Source organism: Aquarana catesbeiana, linkage group LG06 (genome assembly GCF_042186555.1).
Source record: "Aquarana catesbeiana isolate 2022-GZ linkage group LG06, ASM4218655v1, whole genome shotgun sequence".
NCBI classification, from domain to species: domain Eukaryota; kingdom Metazoa; phylum Chordata; class Amphibia; order Anura; family Ranidae; genus Aquarana; species Aquarana catesbeiana.
The window spans coordinates 67,325,841-67,339,472 of NC_133329.1; the positions used below are offsets into that span (position 1 = coordinate 67,325,841).

Consider the following 13,632-nt stretch of genomic DNA (forward strand, 5'->3'; position numbering starts at 1 on the left):
TAAAGTTTTCAAAAATAATCAGTTTTAATGCAAATTGTCTGAACTGAAGACCTACCTCTCCTGAAAATGTAAACAGTTTCTAAATAACAAAAAGACATACTGTATATTTCATTACATCTTGTGGAGACGTTTTGGAGACTGGTGGATAATAGGAGTGATGTTTGTAACACTATAACATCTCATGGGGATCATAGGATAGTGTGGGGCCGAGTTGACCAAGTGATAGTCAATAATAACCATTCATTGGTCCTTGGTGTCTCCTTACAGCCTTGTTTGATTATCAACATATAAGTTATAATGTGGTTATCATTTTGGGCACGTTTTGTATAGTTTCAAAAATGCTAATAGCTGGATTTTTTTTTTTTGTAATAGAACAAATATCTGAGCAATTTGCAGATACAGGAACTTTTACAGTAATGAATATTGAAGGTCCTACTAAACTAATAGCTGGAGAAGAAACATCTCTATTCTGTAGAGCCACCAACTGCCCAGAGGACACGAGTGTGACTTGGCTGGAGAAGAGAAGAGGACAAGTCTGTGAGCTCCCAGAGTTCCATGGAGGAGATAATAAAGAAGAGGACGGACTGTTGGACACACAGTATAGAGTCATATCATTCAGAGACGGACCAAATTACACATATTCACTGAATTTCACACCCAGTGTGACCAATCACAAAGATGTGACCTTCATCTGTGAATATAGCAGTGAAAAAAAAAAAAAAAGAAAAAATTTCACTGCAGAGCTATTTATGGTGAGGGGTCTCTCTTATTACATTCATGGATATTTCCACTGTTGTGTATAATGGTGTTAAAGCTTTAAAACAGAAAAAAATGCCATGCAATCAACAATTTCCACTGCTTATACCCTGTTCTTTATATTGGAGTAATGTCAGGCAGAACAAAATGGTTTAGCATGGTCAGTTTTATTTGAAATAAATGTACTGAAGTACATTTAATGTACTGAACGAGAGACTTACTCAAAATAAACAGTCTGCATGCAATCTGATCCAAAAGCATTTTACTCAAGCTCACACATTATTGCTTAATGAGAAATACATATGGGTGGGACTTTATATGAGCCGTGACCATCCGGTACACAGGACTCCATCCCCGATAATTTGGCACAAAAGGGAAAAGGGGGGCAAAAAGGGAAAGTGGGACTTTGTATGAAACAAGGCACTTGGGATAGATAAATCAATCAATATAGTAAAATAACAATAATAATTTATTGGTAACACAGAGGGAGGTAGTACAGTAGATAAATTAATGGTAAATCAATTTGTAATTGGCAGAATTAAAAGGTATGATAACGACATAACACAATAAAATTCATAGTACAGTAGCATTGTTACACATGATTAATAATAAACTAGCAGTACATTCCAAAGTGTGTATACAGTAAAAACCAATAAATTAAATTGATGATTTAAATAGATCAAACCCATAGTAGAATCATGGTCATTGGGGCATAGCATCCAATAGTAAAAAGCTTGATGCGTTTCGTGGATTATTTCCACTCATCAGGAGCAGCTATGAATTGGGGGTACCTGTGGTAAGTAATATAATATAGATCAATGATAACTGATAGTAAAAAAGGGGGAAGAGAGGGAGCATAAGCAATGGTCCTAGCAAATCTTACCTATGGGTAGCAATTAGTATACAGGTAGATAATGGTAGTAATGCTAAAATTCAAAAAGCACTGGGAAGTGGAATTGACATCCCCCCGGGACCTGAGGTAACAGCCAAAGGTCGGCAAGCTGGCCAATTGGTGGAATGGATCACAAATAGTGGATGGGGTTCACTCTACCCAGATTGGAGTGGCAGAAGTGAATCCGAGGAACTGGTGAAAAACACATAATGGGGTAGTATTAGTGGAATGTGAAAATGAGGGACTAGGTAGACAAGGATATGAGAGGAAAGGTGAAAAGTGGGTGAGAGATACAATAGCCCAGAACACAAGTAAAGAAGTGAAGAGAAATGTTCTAAGAGTGAGCCAGAATTGGAAATCAGAGTGATGATCCACCATAAGAATGAAAAGGAAACCCAGCATATAAGTAGTGGTTACCTGAAGCTACACATGGAAGTGTGTAGTGTGAACGTGAAAAGTGTATAGGAACTGAAAAACACTGCAAAAGAAATGAGTGGAGAGATTGGCCCGCAACACCACGGAGGATGTAACCAACGTCACGCTTGATGTCCACAGCTCAAAGGGAGAGAGGCCCCACGTCCGAGCGACTTGCGCTCATATGTAGGAACCCGGCGTCCCTCGTGCTGGGCGTAGTTGGAAAACAAATACGTCGGCGTGTGGCGTCACAGATGACGCCAGACGTAAGGCGTGTGGGCGTGGCGTTGACGCGCAGCGAGGGCGAGCCGCCACCCCACATGACCAGCCGGCCAGGGGGGTGGGGGATAGCCGCGGTGCGCGTCGCAGCTCCCGGATGTGGATGAAATCACCCCCCTTGTAGCAAATAGTAACCTCATAAAAAACAGGATTGTTGAGAAAAAAAGCATGAACCTAACCTGGCTAAACTGGATGATAAGCCCACAATTGACCATGGGGTAAACATGATAGATAAGTGCAATGTTTCCATCGATGATCAGTTTATGAGAAATATATATGGGTGGGACTTTATATGAGCCGTGACCATCCGGTACACAGGACTCCATCCCCGATAATTTGGCACAAAAGGGAAAAGGGGGGCAAAAAGGGAAAGTGGGACTTTGTATGAAACAAGGCACTTGGGATAGATAAATCAATCAATATAGTAAAATAACAATAATAATTTATTGGTAACACAGAGGGAGGTAGTACAGTAGATAAATTAATGGTAAATCAATTTGTAATTGGCAGAATTAAAAGGTATGATAATGACATAACACAATAAAATTCATAGTACAGTAGCATTGTTACACATGATTAATAATAAACTAGCAGTACATTCCAAAGTGTGTATACAGTAAAAACCAATAAATTAAATTGATGATTTAAATAGATCAAACCCATAGTAGAATCATGGTCATTGGGGCATAGCATCCAATAGTAAAAAGCTTGACGCGTTTCATGGATTATTTCCACTCATCAGGAGCAGCTATGAATTGGGGGTACCTGTGGTAAGTAATATAATATAGATCAATGATAATTGATAGTAAAAAAGGGGGAAGAGAGGGAGCATAAGCAATGGTCCTAACAAATCTTACCTATGGGTAGCAATTAGTATACAGGTAGATAATGGTAGTAATGCTAAAATTCAAAAAGCACTGGGAAGTGGAATTGACATCCCCCCCGGGAGCTGAGGTAACAGCCAAAGGTCGGCAAGTTGGCCAATTGGTGGAATGGATCACAAATAGTGGATGGGGTTCACTCTACCCAGATTGGAGTGGCAGAAGTGAATCCGGGGAACTGGTGAAAAACACATAATGGGATAGTATTAGTGGAATGTGAAAATGAGGGACTAGGTAGACAAGGATATGAGAGGAAAGGAGAAAAGTGGGTGAGAGATACAATAGCCCAGAACACAAGTAAAGAAGTGAAGAGAAAAGAAAAATGGTAACACACATTAAAACTCTACAGATTGCTGTGCTTTCAAGTATGAAAAGTAAATCAATGTATATTGTGTCCTTATTGAATATTTATGCCAGATGTATATTATTCTTTGCCTATAAATTAATTTACATTTTGAGCCACTCAGTAAATAAAAGGTAAAGTTGCCAATACTCACGATTCAGTCTTTGTGATCACAATGTTCATGTACCTAATTTGTGGGCATTTTTTTTATTATTACTACATTTTTAATAAAATATTACAAAATAATATAATCAAATACAAAATAATAATAAGAATACAAAGAAAATCCAAAATAAACAAAATATGAATATAGGTTTTCTTTCGATTTTTCAAGAAACAATGTTGCTTACAGCATAAAACTGAATATAGAAAATATACAATATAATGTCTCCACTGGTAAAGTTTTCAAAAATAATCAGTTTTAGTGCAAATTGTCTGAACTGAAGACCTACCTCTCCTGAAAATGTAAACAGTTTCTAAATAACAAAAAGACATACTGTATATTTCATTACATCTTGTGGAGACGTTTTGGAGACTGGTGGATAATAGGAGTGATGTTTGTAACACTATAACATCTCATGGGGATCATAGGATAGTGTGGGGCAGAGTTGACCAAGTGATAGTCAATAATAACCATTCATTGGTCCTTGGTGTCTCCTTACAGCCTTGTTTGATTATCAACATATAAGTTATAATGTGGTTATCATTTTGGGCACGTTTTGTATAGTTTCAAAAATGCTAATAGCTGGATTTTTTTTTTTTTGTAATAGAACAAATATCTGAGCAATTTGCAGATATATAGGAACTTTCACAGTAATGGATATTGAAGGTCCTACTAAACTAATAGCTGGAGAAGAAACATCTCTATTCTGTAGAGCCACCAACTGCCCAGAGGACACGAGTGTGACTTGGCTGGAGAAGAGAAGAGGACAAGTCTATGAGATCCCAGAGTCCCATGGAGGAGATAATAAAGAAGAGGACGGACTGTTGGACACACAGTATAGAGTCATATCATTCAGAGACGGACCAAATTACACATCTTCACTGAATTTCACACCCAGTGTGACCAATCACAAAGATGTGACCTTCATCTGTGAATATAGCGGTGAAAAAAAGAAGAAAAAGAAAAAATTTCACTGCATAGCTATTTATGGTGAGGGGTCTCTCTTATTACATTCATGGATATTTCCACTGTTGTGTATAATGGTGTTATGGCTTTAAAACAGAAAAAACTGCCATGCAATCAACAATTTCCACTGCTTATACCCTGTCCTTTATATTGGAGTAATGTCAGGCAGAACAAAATGGTTTAGCATGGTCAGTTTTATTTTGAAATAAATGTACTGAAGTACATTTAATGTTCTGAACGAGAGACTTACTCAAAATAAACAGTCTGCATGCAATCTGATCCAAAAGCATTTTACTCAAGCTCACACATTATTGCTTAAGTCAATTTTCACAGAGAGCTAATGTTTTTTTTTTTTTTTATCCACATGCCTACTGGGCCCTTTCACCCCCTTCCTGCCCAGGCAAATTTTCAGCTTTCGGTGCTGTCGCACTTTGAATGACAATTGTGCGGTCATGCAAAACTGTACTTAAACGAAATTGTTATTATTTTTAGACTCCAGTAACGAATTATTTTGGTGGCATTCAGTCACCACTGGATTTTTTATTTTTTGCTAAACAAACGAGAAAAGCCCGTAAATCTTGAAAAAAAAAGTTGTTCTTAGTTTCTGTTATAACATTTTATAAATAAGTTATTTTTCTCCTTCACTGATGTGCGCTGATGAGGCTACACTGACGGGCACTGATGGGCATTAATGAGGAGGAACTAAAATGCATCACTAATGGGCACTGACAGGCAGCACTGGCAGGTACTGATTGACAGCACTAGTGGGCACTGGATGGTGCAGATTAGCAGCACTGATGGGCACTGTTGGGGCTGCACTGATGATCAGGACACTGATGATCAGTTCAGTGCCCTGATTGTCAGTGTAGATGTCCCCGCTGAGGAATGCCCCTTACAGGCTCTCCTCTCCTCATGCGTTGTCAGCGTGAGGAGAGGACTGCCGATAATCAGCAGTTCCTGTTTACACTGCGATCAGCTGTGATTGGACACAGCTCATCACATGGTAAAGAGCCTATGTCAAAGGCTCTTTACCATGATCAGTGAAGCCCTGTGTCCCAGGGACGCGGCGCACCACCGATCGCCACGCTGTGCCCCCTATCACGTCCTCCAAGAATGACAGTGCTACTGCCTGTCCGTCATCTTACTATACGGTGGATTAGAAGCTGTTAAAGAATAATAACTGTAACACAGTTAACATTTGAAACAGATTGCAAAACTACTCTTGCGTGAGAAATAATAAACTGTTATATATAAAGTGCATTCATAAAGTATTTAGACCCCCTTCACTTTTTTTTAATTTGTTATGTTGCCGCCTGATACTACAGTTGATTAAAACATTTTTTCATGAATCTACACTCAGTACCTTATAATAACAAAGTGAAAACAAAACTTTATAAATGTTTGCAATTGTATAAAAATGAAAAAATGAAATTTCACATTGGCATAGGTACTCAGACCCTTGAAACAACAGCACTTGAAATTTAGCCCAGGTGCCCCCCATTTCTCTTGATCATTGCTAAAATGTTTCTACACCTTGATTGGTGTCCACCTGTGGTAAATTAAAATGATTGGACTGACCTGAGCCTGAAAGATCTCTGTAATAGGGGTCCAGCGTATCTGGTAAGCAGCCCCTTTTTTACCTTTGCTCGGTGTGTGAAGATTTATGGTGAAGACAACATCATTTTTATTGAAGGATTTGTTTCCAGAACACTTTCTACATAGGAATATTACTTAGCCCCTTAATGGACTGTATATTCTATCAAATAATTATCCATATATATTTTATTTAATTCTATTCACAAAGTTTACACTTGGGTAGCGCACCTAGTTCTATTTGTATAGGATATCCATGTTCTCTGGAGGAATGCTTCTGCCAAACATGCATATTTTATTGTAAGTGTATGTTCTACGATTAACAGATGCATATTTATAGGTATGAATTTGCATTAATGTTTTACTAATATGGGCTGTTTTTTCAGAAGTGGTATTATTTCCTGAAGAAGATTCATAACGTTGGATATCCCTCTCTGCAGCGTTCCTTATTGGAAACCACAAGTAAAAGGAGCAGCAAGTAGGCCGGGACTACCACTTTCTGGTTTAAAATAGTTTATGTGCAATGTCTGCAACTTTTATTCATTCGCATGTTTACAATATTTTAACGATGTGTTGTATTCTCAACATGAGAGATCTTTTTAACAATTTTCTATAAATACCGTATCAAATCAGGGGAAAATCGTGGGTGCGTGTTATAGGTCGATCCCCGCCGATTTCTGTGTCATCGGAGCGATCGCGGCGATTGCCGCAGTCGCCGCCGACATACACAGCCATGGGTAGATTCAAATATGGCGCCGAGACTGCAGGGAGCCGGGATACACATACCCGAGTGTTCTCGGCTTTTTTCTGCACTGCTCACAGTCACGCCCAGTCCCGCCCTATGATGGACACAACACAGGTCCAGGGGCGGGACTGGGCGTGACGGCGGCGCCGAAAAAAGCCGAGAACACTCGGGTATGTGTATCTCGACTCCCTGCAGTCTCGGCGCCATTTTTGAATCTACACCGAGTGCACAAAGCTGCACTGACATGGCTGGACTGGGGCAAACCTGCACTAACAAAGCTGCACTCGGGCAAGGCTGCACTGGGGCAAAGCTGCACTGACAAGGCTGCACTGACAAGGCTGAACTGACAAGGCTGCACTGACAAGGCTGCACTGACAAAGCTGCACTGACAAGGCTGCACTGAGGCAAAGCTGCACTGACAAAGCTGCACTGACAAAGCTGCACTGACAAGGCTGCACTGGGGCAAAGCTGCACTGACAAGGCTGCACTGACAAGGCTGCACTGGGGCAAGGCTGCACTGACACTGAAAAGGCTGCAGATGGACAGATAAGGCTGCATTGATGGGCATTTTAATGTAAGTTTTTTTTCCTTAAACTTCCCTCCTAAAAGTTTTTTTTCCTTAAAATTCCTTCCTAAACTTGGGGTGCGTGTTATACGCCGGCGCGTGTTATACGCCAATAAATACAGTAAATACAATCTTTCTCTTTCGATTACTGATGGACACAGCTTCACTCTCTTGACCGTAGGGTTATATCTTCCTCCTCACCGGAGAGGCTAGGCAGAGCATGCTTTGCATGTGAAACACTCAGAACTATACAGTTCCGCCCAGGGGGCAGTCCGTCTGGTATAACCCCTCAGCCTGCTTCCTGCAGCTCAGTTTTTTTCTGCCTAGCAAAGAAGAAGGACCTAGGCTCCCTATCTGGACCATCAGTCCTGGGGGTTTTGTTTTCTGGATTTTGTCTTTTGTGCAAGATTTTAAGATCCTGTGATCTTCTATCAACAGACGGCTGGGTGACAGGCTGGATAAATATAGATCCTTGTAGTCTCCCCAGCCCGGCCATGGAGCGTGTGCAGGCCACGACATGCCCCTCAGGCTCCAGGGGTGGCCGGTGAGCTCCATGCTCTGGGGCACACATATGACTGGACTACAGATGTCCTTGCAACAGTATGCAGTGGCCTGCAGCCACTCCGTACTGCTCGGTTGTGGGTCTGTGATGGGATGTCCCCCAGCTCGTCCGGATGGTAAGTACAGCTCTCCCTGTCTCAGCAGGACAGAGCAGCTGGGCATTCCCTGGGAGGTCGATTAAGGGGTCCCTATTCCCCCTTTCCTCTCTCTCTGTCCCTGTTTTCCCTCCCCCCCTGTGGGGGATGCTGCATGACTAGTGGTGTGTGTACCTGGGCAGGGGTCCTCCGGGGGGCTCTTATCCCTGATGGGGGGCTGTGCTGGCTGTCTGTGTCCCTGATGCTGTGTCTCAGGGTGTCTGTGGGCTTTTTGTGTGCTGCCGCCATAGCGCAATCGGTGCCATTATCTAAGTACATTCCTGTGTACAGTTGTAATGTTGCCCATTTTCTGTTAGCCCCTGTGGAAAACGTGGTGGCGGCCATTTTCCCGGAGCTCGGTGGCCATTTTCCCTGTGTTTTTTGTCCTTAGGACAGGACACCCGGCGGCCATTTTCTTGTAACCTGGCATGCTTTTTTTCACACAGCGCTGGTTCCTGTGTTCAGGACGGCGCGGTTTTTGTTCCAGGACACTTGTGCACTATTACAGGAGAGAGTCAGCAGCAGCACGGCGCAGCTCTCGGTCGGGGTGGTGAGTCCTACGGTGGTAGCCCCTCAGTCTGTAGCAGCTAGTAGGGTGGGACTGAGTACCTTGTCCTAAGTCCCCAAGGGTGGCAGACAGGAAGGGTCAGCATGGCATCAGAAACTGACGTTTCTTCCCCAGATATCCCTGCAATTGCAACCGGCTGCAAATAGTGCGGTGCCTTTGGACGCTTTGTCGGCAATCCTTGAAAAATTTGTTGCCAGGGTGGAGGTGGTGTGCGTGCACAAGGGGGGTAAGAAATGGCCCCTGCCCCCTGCCCTCCGGGGAGAGCTCTGATTCAGTCTCAGGCCCCGCAGTGACTGGCGGCCCCTGTTCTGATGTGTCAGAGGACGCTGACCAGGACCGATCGGACAGTGAGGATGATTCCGTGTCCGGGTCTGCGCAGAAAAATGCGCTAGTTGGAGCACTGTCACGGAACGCCCCACACTCCGCTTGAGTGCTTCCGTCAGTATACCGCTTCCTAAGTTCTGGAACGAGTCCAATGGATCCAGCTATAGGAACCCCCAAGAACTAGACAGCACCAGTCTTGGAGTACATCAGAACTAACTCTTTATTTGAGATCTCACACAAATTTATACAGCAGTATGACTCAAAGCTAACCTAATTAACATGAGCTAATTTACTACAAAATTTACCCAGACCAGATGACTCAGAGACATGACCTGTAGGACAGACTAGTGGGCACCGAGCTTCACACAGTAGTATAAACACAATAGCAGGAGCTAATTACAATTAACAATACAAACAACAATCGCCCCCCTCCTCAGCCTAGTCATAAACAGTTCGTCTCCTAGCCAGTGCTGGTGGCTAATGTGATCAGCTCACTCAATTAACATAAACACAGGTAGTTGGAGTTGATGACACCAGCATCTCCTCACAGGATGTGTCCCAACAGTATAATTCAGTCTTATCATTCTAATATGGCATATAAAGGGTTCCCAGAGTCTGTGTGTTTTGGGGGGACATGGAGCTGAATCCAAAGTAACACCAACCCCAGGGTCCCCAGGCATACAGCTCACAGAGAGCACCATTCCCCCAAATGCTAGGGCCCATAATCAGTGGGCAAGAGGCTTGCGTTCAGTCCCCTCCAATAGCCTCTGTCCCGGGTGAGTCTGTCACATTTCTCCCCCATCAAAGGTTGACTAACAAGGTCCCAGACCTCCACCTGGTCTGGACATGCGTTAGTCAGGCAGAGTGAACTCACATAGTCTTCCCGCATGATCTCCTTTCTTGGCTGCACGGAATAGTTGACCTCAGTAGGTGTGGGGCAGAGGTCATTTACTCTCTGTCTGGCTGCCAGGGCTTCAGCTGGATTGTTTTTAACATTCCTGGGCTCGGTCTGCTGCTGGGCAGAGGGGCCGATCACCCCAGCTTCCTGAAGCTGTAGAGAGACACTAGGTGCTAGGCAGAGGCCAGCGGTGCTCTGCCCTGTTGCCAGCGATTCAGCTGGGAGTAGCAGCTCCACTACATCAGCTTTCGTCGGAGAGAGGGGCCAACTGCCCCGGCTCCCTGGAACTCCACAGTTGTTGCCGGTGCTGGGAAGAGGTTGGTATCACTCTGCTCTGTTGTCAGCACTTCTGCTGGGGACTCCGCATCCTCCTCTCCAGCTAACCGTTGGGGCAGGAGGCTGGATTCCTCCACTCCCAAACTGTGTAGTTGCCATTGGAAAAGGGAGCCGGCTGCTTCCTTTTCCATTCCCTCATCTGGCTGCTGGGACGACATGTCGATGGTACTGTCTCCCAGGTGCACGGATCTTTGCTGGGGAGGAAAGTCTGCTTCCTCCACCCTGGCCAACTGTTGGGGAGGGACAACACACACCTCCTCTACCTTCTCCCCCTGTATCTGCTGCTGGGAAGTGATTGCCACCTTCTCACTCTGAGCCTCCGAAACTGCCACAGGTGTGGGGCAGAGGTCTTGGACCCTCTGTCCGGTTGCCAGCACTTCCGCTGGGGGTTTGCTAGGTGGTTCCTCCTCTACAGAAACGTCTATTAAATCCCCAGTCTCTGGAATTGCTAAAAGTGTGGGACAGAGGTCTTGGACCCTCTGTTCAGTTACCAGATCTTCAGCTGGAGAAGTTTGTTTTAACTCCATAGATGCTGCTGGCAGAAAATCACATGTCCCTGTCAGTGTTGTGGGAGAAAGGCCGACTACCTCTTCTCTCAAGAAGGCCGAAGCCACTGTTGGTGCTGGGCAGAACACAGTGAACTTTGGCCCTGATAGCAGCTCTTCTGCTGGAGGCTCATCAGGTTGTTCTTCCTCAGCAGAAAAGTCTATTAAATTCCCTACCTCTAAAACTGGTGTCTGGGGATAGAGGTTCACCATATCCTGTCCATGGAACCCAGAAGATGTTATCAGTGCTGGGCAGAGGTTAGCAGAGCTCTGCCCTGTTATCAGCACTTCAGGTTTGGGGACGGTAATCTCCAGATTTTCCACTGCCGTTTCTCTGGCATGCTGCTGAACGTGTTCTAGCAGTTTCCTGTATGCCCTTTCCAGATGCTGTTCTTTCCTTAGCAAATGGTCCAGATCAGGTTTGAGCTCTGAGACCCCTGCAAGACTCTCCATATTCTCTCAGGTCCTCAAGGTCAGGTTCCCCTTCATCGCCAAACATAAAATGATCTGTAAGGCTCTCCTACAGCAATCCAGGGCCGCCAAAGTCATATCCCTCCGGAGAGCTATCTGTTGTCTCCCCTAAATATCCCTCCTCTGCGTGCCATTGCAGAGCCCAATAACGATTGTCCAGCTCTATCTCCTGCTGGACCAGCCTGTCCAACTCAGTCACCCATTGCTCCTGGAGCCACTCTTTCAGGAATGCCATCTGCAATGCCCGTTGGTCACTGGCCCGTTGCTCTTGGGTTGGAAAGCACTTGCTCTGTTTTGTACCAGCGAGCTGGAGGGCTCCAATCCAGAGCTCCACCCAAATTTGCTGCCTGAGCTCATCCTTTGACACAGTCCTGGTGTATGTTGAAAGGATGATCTGCAGCAGCCCCGGAAACTCTGATGCCAGGTTCATATCTCCACTGGGGTGACTGAAGTCTGCTATGCTGATCTTGGATCCAGTTGGAGGTTTGGATGTCCCAGACTGCAGGAAGCTTTCCCGCTGCTTGCCACCAATGTCACGGAACGTCCCACACTCCGCTTGAGTGCTTCCGTCAGTATACCGCTTCCTAATTTCTGGAACACGAGTCCAATGGATCTGGCTATAGGAACCCCCAAGAACTAGACAACACCAGTCTTGGAGTACATCAGAACTAACTCTTTATTTGAGATCTCACACAAATTTATACAGCAGTATGACTCAAAGCTAACCTAATTAACATGAGCTAATTTACTACAAAATTTACCCAGACCAGATGACTCAGAGACATGACCTGTAGGACAGACTTGTGGGCACCGAGCTTCACACAGTAGTATAAACACAATAGCAGGAGCTAATTACAATTAACAATACAAACAACAATCTCCCTCCTCCTCAGCCTAGTCATCAACAGTTCGTCTCCTAGCCAGTGCTGGTGGCTAATGTGATCAGCTCACTCACTTAACATAAACACAGGTAGTTGGAGTTGATGACACCAGCATCTCCTCACAGGATGTGTCACAACAGTATAATTCAGTCTTATCATTCTAATATGGCATATAAAGGGTTCCCAGAGTCTGTGTGTTTTGGGGGGACATGGAGCTGAATCCAAAGTAACACCAACCCCAGGGTCCCCAGGCATACAGCTCACAGAGAGCACCATTCCCCCAAATGCTAGGGCCTATAATCGGTGGACAAGAGGCTTGCGTTCAGTCCCCTCCAATAGCCTCTGTCCCGGGTGAGTCTGTCACAAGCACTTTTCACCGCTGTGCGTGATACCCTGTAAACACAGGATGCGTCATCTGCCAAAGTGGCGGTCCCTTTTAGGTCCCGTAAGCCAGCCTGTACACCTATGGTGTTTCTGTATCTGACTTACTTTGATAAGTTCATATACAAGGAATGGGGAAGCTCGCAACGGACCTTTTCGGTCCCAAAACGAATGGCAGCGCATTACCCCTTTGAGGAGAGCCTTTTTAAGAATTGGTCTGCTCCCCTGGTCGTGGACGCCCCAGTGCCCAGGTTAAATAAAGTAACCACGATCCCGGTAGAAGGGACTCCTGCATGTAAGCACCCTACCGTCAGGAGGGCCGAGGCAGTGGCCCAATCCATCTTTACGGTGGCGGTGTCAGCGCTACGACTGGTACTGGCCATGGCATTAGTGTCGCAGACCCTTACTGAGTGGGCAAAACTATTGCACCGTGAATTGGAGAAGCAGCAGTTTCCTCCTGTATGCATGGAACTAGCAGACCAGTTGGTGCATGGCCTTCAGTATGTCTGTGATGTGGCCTTGCTCTCCTGAGCATCTGTATCAGCAGTGGCCCTCCTTTTCCGCTCAAAAGAGGCTTTTTCGTCTGCCTGGGACCTCAGGTTAACGCTCCAAGTCCAACAGGGCGACCACTGAGGGACAGAAATGTCCCTGGCCTCGCAAGCCCAGTAAGCCCACGAACAAAAGTGCTAACGCATGAAGGTTTGCCCCCACCCAACACACAGGTGAGGGGTCGCCTTTGGGAGTTAGCAATTCGGTGGGCCTCTCGGCTGTCCGACAAATGGGTCTGCGAACTGATTTCATCGGGCTACAAGATAGAGTTTCTCTCTTGGCCACCAAACAGGTTTTTTTTCATCCAGCATACCCTTACTCCCGGATCACCGGGAGGTCCTGTTTGGGGCAGTAAGGGACCTGCTCAGCCGCAGGGTGATAGTGCCT

At 45.1% G+C, this 13,632-nt stretch overlaps 1 long non-coding RNA gene across 1 annotated transcript; it reads left to right on the plus strand.

Annotated features, from left to right (window-relative positions):
- The first annotated feature begins 59 nt into the window (after nucleotides 1-59).
- On the plus strand, nucleotides 60-7,000 carry LOC141147618 (uncharacterized). Its single transcript, XR_012245074.1, has 3 exons — nucleotides 60-752; nucleotides 4,336-4,718; nucleotides 6,674-7,000. It is a non-coding gene; the product is annotated as an uncharacterized lncRNA (long non-coding RNA).
- The last annotated feature ends 6,632 nt before the right edge of the window (nucleotides 7,001-13,632 follow it).